This window comes from Clytia hemisphaerica, unplaced genomic scaffold (genome assembly GCF_902728285.1).
Source record: "Clytia hemisphaerica strain Z4C2 unplaced genomic scaffold, Clytia hemisphaerica genome assembly, whole genome shotgun sequence".
Lineage (NCBI taxonomy): Eukaryota > Metazoa > Cnidaria > Hydrozoa > Leptothecata > Clytiidae > Clytia > Clytia hemisphaerica.
Window position 1 is genome coordinate 774844 of NW_027104353.1, and position 12509 is coordinate 787352.

The 12509-nt window shown below is 34.6% G+C and overlaps 1 pseudogene; it reads left to right on the top strand.

Moving 5' to 3' along the window:
• Positions 1 to 2048: 2048 nt before the first annotated feature.
• LOC136818076 (lysosomal proton-coupled steroid conjugate and bile acid symporter SLC46A3-like) lies at positions 2049 to 12509 on the top strand (annotated as a pseudogene).

Consider the following 12509-nt stretch of genomic DNA (forward strand, 5'->3'; position numbering starts at 1 on the left):
GTTCGAATAAGCGAGAGTCTATTGAATTTCAGAACTCATAAAATTATGAATTTGTTCTCTATATATAGGTGGTTGATTTGCATGGATAGACCTGCGGGACTTGATTACAAAGCTATGCAGTCAGATGGAAGAAAACACCATACTACTACGTAAACCAAATCTGATGACCAGTGCCTTGAAATAAAACTGGGAAGCAATCACATTGTATTTTAAAACGATGATTAGGTGTTTTATTTTTCGGATAACTCGACTGATTATGAAAACCACGCAAAAGCGCTGAAGTTCTAGCTTTAATGAAGGCAAGGCGTCGTCAGGATCCGTTAAATCATGTATGGAGACAATGTGGGTTCAGTTCACTGTTCACTACCTCCTCTCTTCTCTCTCTTCAAGAAACCCAGAAATCGAGAGAACGATCGATAAAAATTACTTTTACTGATTCAATATGTAGGGGCAGCGGACTTAGCTTTGCAGATCTTGGAAATGCCATGCGGGATTGCAAATCATGGCACGAAAAGGTGGAATGCTTTACTGTCGAACAATTATGATAACAATGATGGTATCCCCGGGGGGGGGGTACTAGGGCAAAATGGGTTACGGGGATGCTCCGCTGGTCAGGGTACCTTTTTTAACCTCCACGAGTCCCAGGTAGGGTCGCAAAAACACCAAAATAGAAAAATCAGTCCCTCGTAGGGTGCCTTTTTTTGGAAAATTTGGGGAAAAAGTAGAAAATTTGAGAAAATTTTGGAATTTCAGTCCCATTCAGGGTCACTTTTTTCGCAAATTTCGAGTCCCACGTAGGGTCCATTTTTCGAACCTCAGCGGAGCACCCCCGTCGGTCGACAAGGGTAGTACCCCCCCCGGGTGGTATCTTACATTGGACAAAGCAACATTCGAATATTTTAAAAAATAAAGGGAAGTTATGTGTACGAAATGGTTTCTCTGGCAAGCATATATGAAGCTTTAAACAAGCAGCTTGTACGAAGGCCTACGAAAATCCTGACGCATTTTTAATAAGCTAGGTCAAGTGGTAATGGTGTTTGAATAATCGTCATGTCAAATTGAAAATTGATACAATGGTGAAAATTGCTAATATGTGGTCTATCACATGCATAAAGCACGTGATAACAAAGATTCTTATGATTTGAGGCGTGATTATTTTCATTTTTATTTACCATGTATCTTATCCAGTCTTATCACGATATTCGTCTTTTGACGAAGAGAATTTATTTTAAAACAAAACATATTAAAAACTGTAGTCTTTTTCGAGAATTCAATATTATAAATTGTCAAAGTGACAAATTAATTATCTCAAGGTCAAGGAGATCCCCTTTTAGATAGCCAATGTGTTTCGTTTTACAATGCGTGTATACTTACACGCTTTTTTTTTAAAGAACCTTAACTTGACTCAGAGCCTGGAGTTCCTTATTTTTCCAGATAATTTTAGCCTTAAAGTTCCTTATTTACTAAGCCGCTAAGATTGGATTTGCTAAGTATGTGACTTATGTATAAGTATAACAATAGACCAAAGTACAGAAAAAGACGTTTATTGGTCGTTGTTTCGTCATCTTTTTGTTTAGGCTTTTGTGAATAATGTGAGCAAGTTTAAGTTTAACTCTCTGTTCCTTAACTTTTCTTATGCACAGCCTGAGCATTTCCTTAACAATTCCTTATTTTCGGACCATTTTCAGCTTCGAGTTGTTTATAATCGTGTTCCTTATAAAAATTGGTCCACAATATTTATCTCAAAAACCTCACCAGCATCTGAATGAGAAATATAGCTTATAGGAAAGTAGGTGATCGTCCTTTAAAAGGGGAAGTATATATGAACGGAGTTTACAGCCGTAATAGGTGGTTAACAGGAAAAAATACAGGTGGTAGAGTTTTGGAACATAAACGCCTCCATTACTGTTCACTCCACCCTTTGGCTTACCCCCGTTTTTCAAATTTATCCGCCCTCTTAAGATATCCTCTTTCTACTGAACTTGTGTAGACGATAGTAGACGTTTAATATGAGCGTACAAACTCCACTTTCTTTATTTTTCAGACTAATCACTACTAAATCAACTAACAATTAATAAAACTAAGGAGAAGCAGAAGATGAAATTTGCAAAAATTATATAACTTAACTTGCAAGATTGATCAATAAAATCAAGGTACGTAATAGTCAAGTTTATTTTAGGAGTAGAGACATAACTTAAGTCTGCTTCAAAATTTTGCGTTTTTTATTTATATAGTTACCGCACACTAGTTCTACATCTCACGATATTCATCACGTGATATTTTATACGGAAGCACCAGGTCCGGGTGTTCAGTACTTATTTTGAATTTAAACAATAAAACTAGTGACAAACGCCCGGAGCTATTTTCGGGTGCTTCCGTATTGAATGTCATGTATAGAGAAACTTGCAGAGTCTATCTTTGCATATTTTTAACAAGCCTTGTAATACGAAGCTGACGAGGACGTAATGGTGTTTAAAGCTGGGAAAAAAGATCTTTTAGATATTCGTAAAAATGTGTATGGTCAAATATTGGTAGTATTAGACTGGAGACGTTTATAATGCGTCTAATACAGTATTATGGGCGTTATATGATAATAAGACTATTTTTACGGGATTTAGTTTGTACACTGTATTTCTACTATGTCTGAATTAGTCGTCTAGTTTGCTAGACTATGGTAGTATTAATTATAAAAAGTATTTGTAAATTTGATTTAAGAAAATGTTTAAATGTCGATCGAGTCAAAATGGGAGTCAACACAAGTCACGAACGACACTTTAGTTAAAACGGAGCCATAGGTTTTCTTTGACGCATCTTCACTGTGGAAAATGGCTAAAAATGAATAAAATAAAACATTTAGCTAACGAAATACGAAATACAAATAAAGTACGAGTCAAGATATAAAGATACATCAGTTAGATTACAAAGACAAGTCAAAGATACAACATATAAAACAACAAATAGAAACTTACTAAAAACACTGTGGCTGAACATACACGTACACGTCAACAGATACTCTCAACTAACACTCACAATTCCAATACGTATATTTATAGCACATCACAACAACTCATACAACAACTAGACAATCCTCAAGGGACGAACACATAACTATACACACAATACTGCACTATACAATACAATAAGCAACTCCCTAGACACATAATATAGACAATACACATGGGACTAATACAAATTATATAGTAATCATTTACAGTTTCACTACAAAAGTCCTATCAAATAATAAATCTAAGTACAAAGGAAACGATGAAAACAAACGTAAAACTAAAAGACAAATTAGCTGCATTTTGGCAGTTACAAAATGCGATCTTAGACTTAAAAAACTTAAATCTCTGATACAATAAGTTTATAGGAGGCTTATGAAAAAAGGGTTGTGTCAAGTGCTGTGAACTTGTAATTCAAATGAAGCGATAAAAGTAAACTTAACGCGTGACTTTAAATTTTCAACGTATTTTGTTTGCTATATTTTTTATTGACTTTTTTTAGGTTTTAGTTGTTTGTTTTTCCAAAATCAATATATGGAGCTACAAATATTCGCATTCTCTATAAAGATGATTTTTCAATTTTGACATTTTCTGGTTGTTGGACCTACCCCGGTGGGGTGGAGGTCCTATAAATTAACCCGTGTTCGTTAGTTAGTTAGTTCGTTCGTTCGTTCGTTAGTTACCAACTTTTCTCGAGATTGGCTCATTCAATTTTTCTGATTTTTTGCACAAAGGTGCATTACTATAAACCCTCGAATGTGACGGAGCCCGATTTTCGAAAAAAAAATTTTTCCGGCCGGTAGAACCGGAAATGTCCCGAAAAAAGCGGTTTTTTGAGATTTTCTCGAGATTTTATCATTAGTTTTTTGCGATTTTTTGCACATAGATGCACATTAGTACTGCCGAAAAGGTGTCGAAAACCGTTTGCGGAAAAAAAATTTTTCCGGTCTGTAGAACCGGAAATGTGCCGGAAATCGTCGTTTTTTTCACATTTCCGTCACATTTTTTCAACTTACCGGGTGACCCACGAAAAAGTTCGGACGTTTCCCGACATCTTGAGGCCGAACAAATGTCCTAAAGTGCTCGGAGTTTAGATATTTAGAAAGTAGATATCCTAACTTAAAATTTGAGCTATCACTTTTTAAATTTGACCAATTTGTTCTCTATTTATGAGCTTTTAAAGTCAAAATTCACTTTTCGGAAAGTGTAAAAAACACGTAAAAAAGAGGTATTAAATTTATGCAATCAATTAGAAAATCACTTACAAATTGACTTATTTAACGAATGACATTAATAATTAATAAAAACACCTTTAAAAGTAATTTTTGTTTAAAACAAGACTAGTTTTTATAAAAATTGGCGCTTTTGTAGATTTTTCAGATTTTTTTTAAAAACTGTATATCAAAAACGTCTAAAAATACCAAATTTGATACCCCTTTTTTACGTGTTTTTTACACTTTCCGAAAAGTGAATTTTGACTTTAAAAGCTCATAAATAGAGAACAAATTGGTCAAATTTAAAAAGTGATAGCTCTAATTTTAAGTTAGGATATCTACTTTCTAAATATCTAAACTCCGAGCACTTTAGGACATTTGTTCGGCCTCAAGACGTCGAGAAACGTCCGAACTTTTTCGTGGGTCACCCGGTACCGGGTGACCCACGAAAAAGTTCGGACGTTTCCCGACATCTTGAGGCCGAACAAATGTCCTAAAGTGCTCGGAGTTTAGATATTTAGAAAGTAGATATCCTAACTTAAAATTTGAGCTATCACTTTTTAAATTTGACCAATTTGTTCTCTATTTATGAGCTTTTAAAGTCAAAATTCACTTTTCGGAAAGTGTAAAAAACACGTAAAAAAGGGGTATCAAATTTGGTATTTTTAGACGTTTTTGATATACAGTTTTTAAAAAAAATCTGAAAAATCTACAAAAGCGCCAATTTTTATAAAAACTAGTCTTGTTTTAAACAAAAATTACTTTTAAAGGTGTTTTTATTAATTATTAATGTCATTCGTTAAATAAGTCAATTTGTAAGTGATTTTCTAATTGATTGCATAAATTTAATACCTCTTTTTTACGTGTTTTTTACACTTTCCGAAAAGTGAATTTTGACTTTAAAAGCTCATAAATAGAGAACAAATTGGTCAAATTTAAAAAGTGATAGCTCTAATTTTAAGTTAGGATATCTACTTTCTAAATATCTAAACTCCGAGCACTTTAGGACATTTGTTCGGCCTCAAGACGTCGAGAAACGTCCGAACTTTTTCGTGGGTCACCCGGTATTTAATTGTTTCTTTACAGAAAAATGTTCTTTATGATGATGCCCAAAACTTAGCATTATTTGATTTCCAAAAAAATCATCCTTTGAATCCGGAACTCCTTAAAAATCGCCGGAACAGTCGAAAACCGGCGTAAAACGGTTTTCCTTCATTTTTTCAACTTATACTCGACAGATTTTCATGATTTTTTGCACAATGATGTAAAATGGCAATGCCCAAAATGTGACAGAGCCCAATTTTCGAAAAAGAAATTTTTCCGGCCGCTAGAACCGGAAATGTCCCGAAAAAAGCGGTTTTTTGAGATTTTCTCGAGATGAATGATTGATTAAAGTGTCGATATTATTTTTCTTTCACCGTTAAACATCGATGCGTTTCTTAATTGCTTTCTCCGTTCCAATAGATATATAAATCGAAATTTAAAATTATACATTACTTCCATTAAATTCTAATTATTCGTTTTATAAATAGGTAGGTCCATTAAAGTATTACTTGTTTCTAATTGATTAGCTTATACTCCTGTCTTGCATGAACTTTGCGGTTTGGTATATTGGAGGAACAAAACCGTACACGTTTTTTAATTAGAATTTAATGACAAGCCAAATTTGTTCAAAATTATCTGAAACTTAAATAATTTCAGTAATTCTTTTACTTTCAAACTTTTGCTATTCGGCTTGAGGACCATTTTCTTTATCTCAAGTTCTGTATATTCAAGTGAATTAATTTACAGAAAATACAAATAAAAAGATTTTAGACTCAAAATTGTCTCTTTTTTTCAGATAATTTAATGCAGAAGAACTCACCATGGGCGGTCAGACGACGATTGTGGAACCCATCTTATTCGCTTACATGTTCAACAATTTCATTCTATCACCCGTCGAATAACAACTAGTCTTCAGAAAAACATGCTTTCAAAACTTCAACAAATCATACTGTCAAATTCTATTCGAATCGAAAAACGAAACTTATAAGGACGATCAGAATTTTTTACAAGAGAAAACTTCACAATGGGACATTTACTCTAATTTGGTTCAAATGTTACCAGCTATTATATCCACGCTGGTTTACACCAGTTGGTCAAATAGAATCGGTCTCAAACGGGTTATGATTCTACCCATGATTGGAGGGACAATACTAACAATAACACTTATCTTAAACTCATACTTCGAGGAATGGCCTTTAGAGTTGTTACTTATTGGTTCTTTCCTAGATGGTTGCTTTGGCCAATTTGTAGCAATCATAGCATCTATTTATTCATACGCTGCTGATGTGACGTCCATTGAAGGACGTACTAAACGAACAGTCATTCTTGAATCTATGATGTTTCTTGGTGGTGTCGTTTCAAGTGCAATCAGTGGTATCTTATTACAGAAATATGGTTTCATACCAACTTTCCTACTGGTATTAGCAATGTTTGCTTTTCAAATGATTTATTGGTGTTTTTTACAAGAATCATATCCACCAAGGCCTGACCAACCGAAGATTTCATTTTGTCAGATCTTGAAAGGTGAGCATTGACAGGTGCCGTTCGTGTTGTGTTTAAGAAGAGGAATGGTAACAAACGAAGAACCATCCTTTTGTTGTATGTTGTTCTATGGCTCTTCACTTCGGGTAAGATTCTTCCTTTTTTTCTACCATAGCTATTTGAAAATGAAGCTGACAGCAGTAATGATACTCCTCAGCGGTTTCAGTGTGATAGAGTGATCCAAAGTTCTTATTGCGTGGTAGTGTGATCAAGATTTTAGCATAATACATAATAGAGCAAAAATTTGAGATACAATGCGTGATTTTGGCTATTTTGGTTATTTTTATGCGATAATAAATCTTAGCGATTTTCGTAATGTGTTACGGACAAAAAATATTGCGTGATATTGAGGGTGCCTCTGGGGCCTCAGTAATGTTCTGGCGTTATTACGGTCTTACAGGCTATTGCCAAGATTAACTTTGTTGGAAAATGAGTCGTTCCAAAAGAATTTTCGTAAATTCTTTCCAATTTAACTACCTATTCTAAAATTTTCAATTTTTTTATTTTTCTTCCCTAGTGTACACTGGATACGGTGATGTGAGTGTTCTATACATCCTACATCCACCAATCAATTTCTCTTCTGCCAATATTGGTTACATGTATGCACAGTTCAATGGTCTCAAATTTATTGGTGCTTCATTCATCAATTATGTCTTCTTGCACAAATTGGGTATTCCTGACATTCGAATATTGACCATTTTTCCGTTGGCTTTTATTGGTTTTTGTTTAACTTTGGCGTTTACAACGACGGCTTGGCAAGTCTTTGCATGTAAGTGACAGATTTATGAAACTTCTTATTCCGTGTTCTTAAAACTTATCCTTAAGGCCGGGGAAAACCGATCCAACATTTCATCCAACATGCCTTTTTTCTGATGTTGGATGAAATGTTGGACCAGTTTGGGTCAATTCAAATTTTTGGAGAAAAATTAAAATTCAAAAAAAGAAGAAAAAAATCGTGTTGGATGGTGTTGGATGAAGTTTGATCGCCATCAAACATTTCATCCAACATTTGCATTTTTCATTTTTTTCCAAGTCATATTGGATGAAATGTTGGGTCGGTTTGCCCCGGCCTTGATTTTGGCTTCATCCAACGCGTTAGAAAAAAAATGAAAATTCAAAAAGAAAAGAAAAAAGTCTTTCTGACCAATCTTGCTCCATATCCGTGTCAATTCAATATTAAAAAGCTTGTGAATTAGAATTGATGAGTTAGCAAGCATTATCACTCTTATTTAAAAACAAAACCTTTAAAGCCGAGAAAACACCAGAGAATTCAGCAACTATTACCTTAGGAGAACTTATATTTTAGCGGGAACTAATTTTGACAAGCGGCAAAAATCCTGAAAATTTTTTATTTTAGCGAGAACTTATTTTGGCGATTGATGAATTTTTTTAATTTTGGCGGGAACTAATTTTGGCGAATGACAGTGTAAATCTGTTCTATTTTGCCGTATTAGAAGCTTTTTTGTAAACTCAAGAAGTTATTTATTTCAAAATAGCAAAAATTTTAATTTTAGTGGGAACTTATTTTGGCGAGTGAGCAAAATATTTAACTTTGGCGGAAACTAATTTTGGCGAATTTTGTCTAAGGGAGTGGTCATAAAGTATCTACTAGGGGGGAGTGGAGGATATTTTGAAAAATCCCAAAATACTTTCGCACCCCCTCCCCTAGCCTGGAAAAAAATTTCGAACCCCCCCTCATAAGGCCCAATATTTTTTCGCACCCCCCCCCCACTAGAAAAATTTTACGCAAAAAAGAATTCATACCGCATTTGTTTGTATGACAGTTTTTTATGTCAAAATTAGGTAAGGGAGATAGTTTAGCCCTGTAAAGTTGAGTATAGTCCTTTAGGAGATCTATCATTTTGATTGACGTTTACACCACGGAATTTTTTCCGTCGATTTCCATGGTTACGACGGAATTTCTCTGAAGTAAACAAAAGAAAAAAACCCGTGGTGTAAACGTCAATCAAAATGGTAGATCTCCTATAGGAATAGTCCAGGGTTAAAATAGGAATCAACGAGTTATTTTCTCTGAGTTTCCCAAAGTTTTGGGAGAAAATTACGGCTTATTTTTCCTGATACATAATCTCCCTACATTACAGAGGCATTACTCAATTACTCAAAATATCCTGAGGGGCCACCATGGTTGGCCCCGAAGGGAGAAAATTTAGAAGATCAGGTACTCGAGACCCTAAAATACAAGCTATTCCGTTGTTAAAAGGAGTCTGAAAAATAACATTCTCTGAGTTTGAAATTTCCCTATAAACCTATATTTTCAGGTTTTCCAGGGTCTGTCAAAGCTCTGTGTATATAATTTATAAGATATTAGTAGAGACAAGGAGGCACAACCATGGTTTGCGCCGACGGGAGAAAATGTCGATGTTTTTCACCACCATTTTAGCTAAAAGACACTTTGTTTTGACAAATTTCTTTCTAAAAAGTACTTTTTCAAACCACTCTGATGAGCTGTGAAAGCCACCAAGCTACTTCCCTATTTAGCTCAGTGCTACAAACCAAAAGGGCAAGGCGATGATGCCCAAATAATGTTAGTATGACATGTACACATATCAAATAAAATAAATTCTGAGTTGTCGGCCGTTAGGCCGAAAAATTTTTGAAATCTTGAAACGTAAAACTATGAAATTAGACTTCCTACATTTTCTCTTGCGTTGCCCAAAAGATTTGGAACCCCCCCCCCCTAAACCCTCAAAAAAAATTTGAAACCCCCCCCTAAACCCTCGAAAAAATTTAGAAACCCCCCCCCCCCTAGAATCCTCCACCCCCCCTAGTAGATACTTTCTGACCACTCCCTAAATTCGCCAAATTCGCCAAAATTAGTTCCCGCCAAAATAAGTTCCCTTAAGGTAAATTACCTAGTTTCTGTAGTAATGTTCTGTCGTAAATAAGAACATTAATCCAAAATTTTGCGTTAAAGTATTCAATTTCAAACAAAAAAATGTTTAAAGTCACCAAATTTTCTACCCATAAGGTAGTGTCAATGTCATAATAATATGCTTCGAAAGTTTTCAAAGAAAGTCCTTATATAAATTTTACAATTATTAATACACTCTTCTCGAGATGCATAAATTTATTGTTGTCCTCGTTTTCAAACAGATTTCATTGCTATGAAATTATACATTTAAACCAATTTAAATTCCCAAAAGGCAAATATTAACTCTAAAACAAAAGTACTTGAAATTCAAAATGTCTCATGAGGTGTAAACAACACAATTATCATTGTGAATATGTAATTTTATAGCAACGAAATCTGTTTGAAAACGAGGACAACAATAAATCTATGCATCTCAAGAAGAGTGTATTTAGCTGCAGCATGGGGACTTGGGCTGGGTGTTGGCCCAGGTGCGATTCGTGGAAGGTTGTCGAAAATCGTTGGAAGAAGTGAACAAGGTATGGTAAAAAAATGCTTTCGGTCTTTTTACATCCCCTTCTCACAGACCCGGTAGGATTATTTCAGCCAGTGGGGTTAGAAATAACAGACTGAAACTCGATAGGATTGATTTTCCCAATGCTCTACATTGATCTACATTTGTCAGAAAAATCTTTTGAATGTTGAAAAATATGACAATATTTTGCGGTGAGGATTCGTTTATTTAATTATTTTAATTGGGGATAAAAATTGGAATATAATTTTCCACTGGGGACGATTTTTTTGGTCAATTCTTCCAGTGGGAGGGGTTTGTGAGAAGGAGGGTTTTTACCAAAACCAGTATACAACATGGACACAGACAGTTGATACCTTAAAGGAAAAAATTTTGGCGGGAATTTAATTTGGCGGATGGCCAAAAAAGTTTTTTCAGAGGGAATTTAATTTGGCGGATGGACGAAAAAACTGAATTTGGCGGGTGCTCGCACGGCTTGGCATGGAAATGCTTTTGATAAAAATGCATGTATTTTACAACTTTTACAACATGGGAAGCTTGTTTACTTTTCAGGTCATTTATTTGCATTTATTGCATCAACGGAAATCGCCATAGCTTTTGTAGTAAGTATTGCGTTTAACGCAATTTACAAAAGCAACAGTATCCATCTCAACGAAGGTTTGGTACATTTTATCAGCGCTGTCACTTGTCTCATTCATTATTGTTATGTAAGTCTTCAATAGTTTGGTAGAATTAACTCAATCGAATTAAAACGTTTTAGACCCTTTTTGGGCCCCATTTTTTGATGACGTTATTTGTCAGTACACGAGTCTCAAAGATGTGCCAGATACACTTATGTCTTTAGGGAAAGTCAATGAGAAAGATTAACTAAAAATCTTGCCCCGTCCGACTGAAAACTTAAACAGGGATGTGCTAAACCTATACAAACCCCTGCAAACAAATTTTCTTTTAAAGACTGTTTCAAAAATGAATTTCGACACTTGATATCTAAAGATCATGAAAAGTAGATAAGGAAACTGGGGTCGTTTTTTTTTTGTAATTTCGTCAATTAGACCCCTTAAATGGCTCGAAAATCCGTCACTTTCTTGGTGACGTCGTTAGCTAATGCCCAGTAAGATTTGCATTTTCAAACCAGACTCAAAAGACGGGCCTTGAAATGAATTAACCGAAAACGGTTTTAAAGGTATTCGGTAGCTACATCACAAGTTTGAAATCAATATGTTTTCTGCTGAGTTAGCACATTTTACATTATTTTAGCTGAGTCAGCAAAATTTTAAAACATCAACACACTGAAAGGTTTTTTTGAAACTTCGTCACTTGCCTAAAAGTTTCAGCACTTTACCCGACTATTTTTTCCCCTTCAAAGCCAATCTATACTCATATGAAGCTGCTTGCTGATATTGCAGAAGCAATCTTAGAGTCTTTTTACTGCCAGATTATTTAGGTTTTAGCGCTTCTTTGATGCTAGTTAACATAAAGTTTTTTGACATTTTTTTAGTTTTGTTCAAGAAAATTTCGCAGATAAGACTTTTCTAAATTTTCATGGAGACTTAATTCGCGGATGACACCCAAATCCGCGAAAATTTATCCCATTAAGGTAATTTTAAAATATACTTTAATGGGATAAACTTTCGCAGGGATTAAATTTCGCGGATTTGGGTGTCATCCACGAAATTAAGTCCCAATGGAAATCTGGAAGGCCCTCATCTGCGAAATATTTCTAAACAAAACTCAAAATATGTCAAATAAATACTATTTGAATGGTTAATTGCATCAAAGAGGCGCAAATAATGTGTATTTCAACAACCAATATGCATGATTTGAAAGATAAAGTCACAAATTCGTGAAAATATTGCCCCCTAATAGTGCCACCCGCGAAATTAAGTCCCCGCGAATTTTTTTAATTTCGCGGATAGGCCCAACCGCGAAATTTAATCCCTGCGAAAGTTTATCCCATTAAAGTATCTGATTGGTTTCTTTTTTAACAGTGGATTGATCATCAACGGAGACGACGAAGAAGATTACGAAGAATTGAATGAAGAAAATGAAAATGAAGATGATGAGAATTCAAAACATGACTCGCTCAACAAAACTGTATGAAAATATCCGCTGACGAGATACTGCACGTCTTTTGAAACATATATCATTTTAATACTATTGTTTGTCCCCGAAAAATAATTATAAAAAATTTTAAACCTAATTTTTATGATCAAGCTATTTCTTTTCTAAAAAAAGTGTTTAATTACTTTGCCTTGTAGCTTGTAACTAAATATATATTTAATGTAACAAAGAAGTTTCTTCTCATT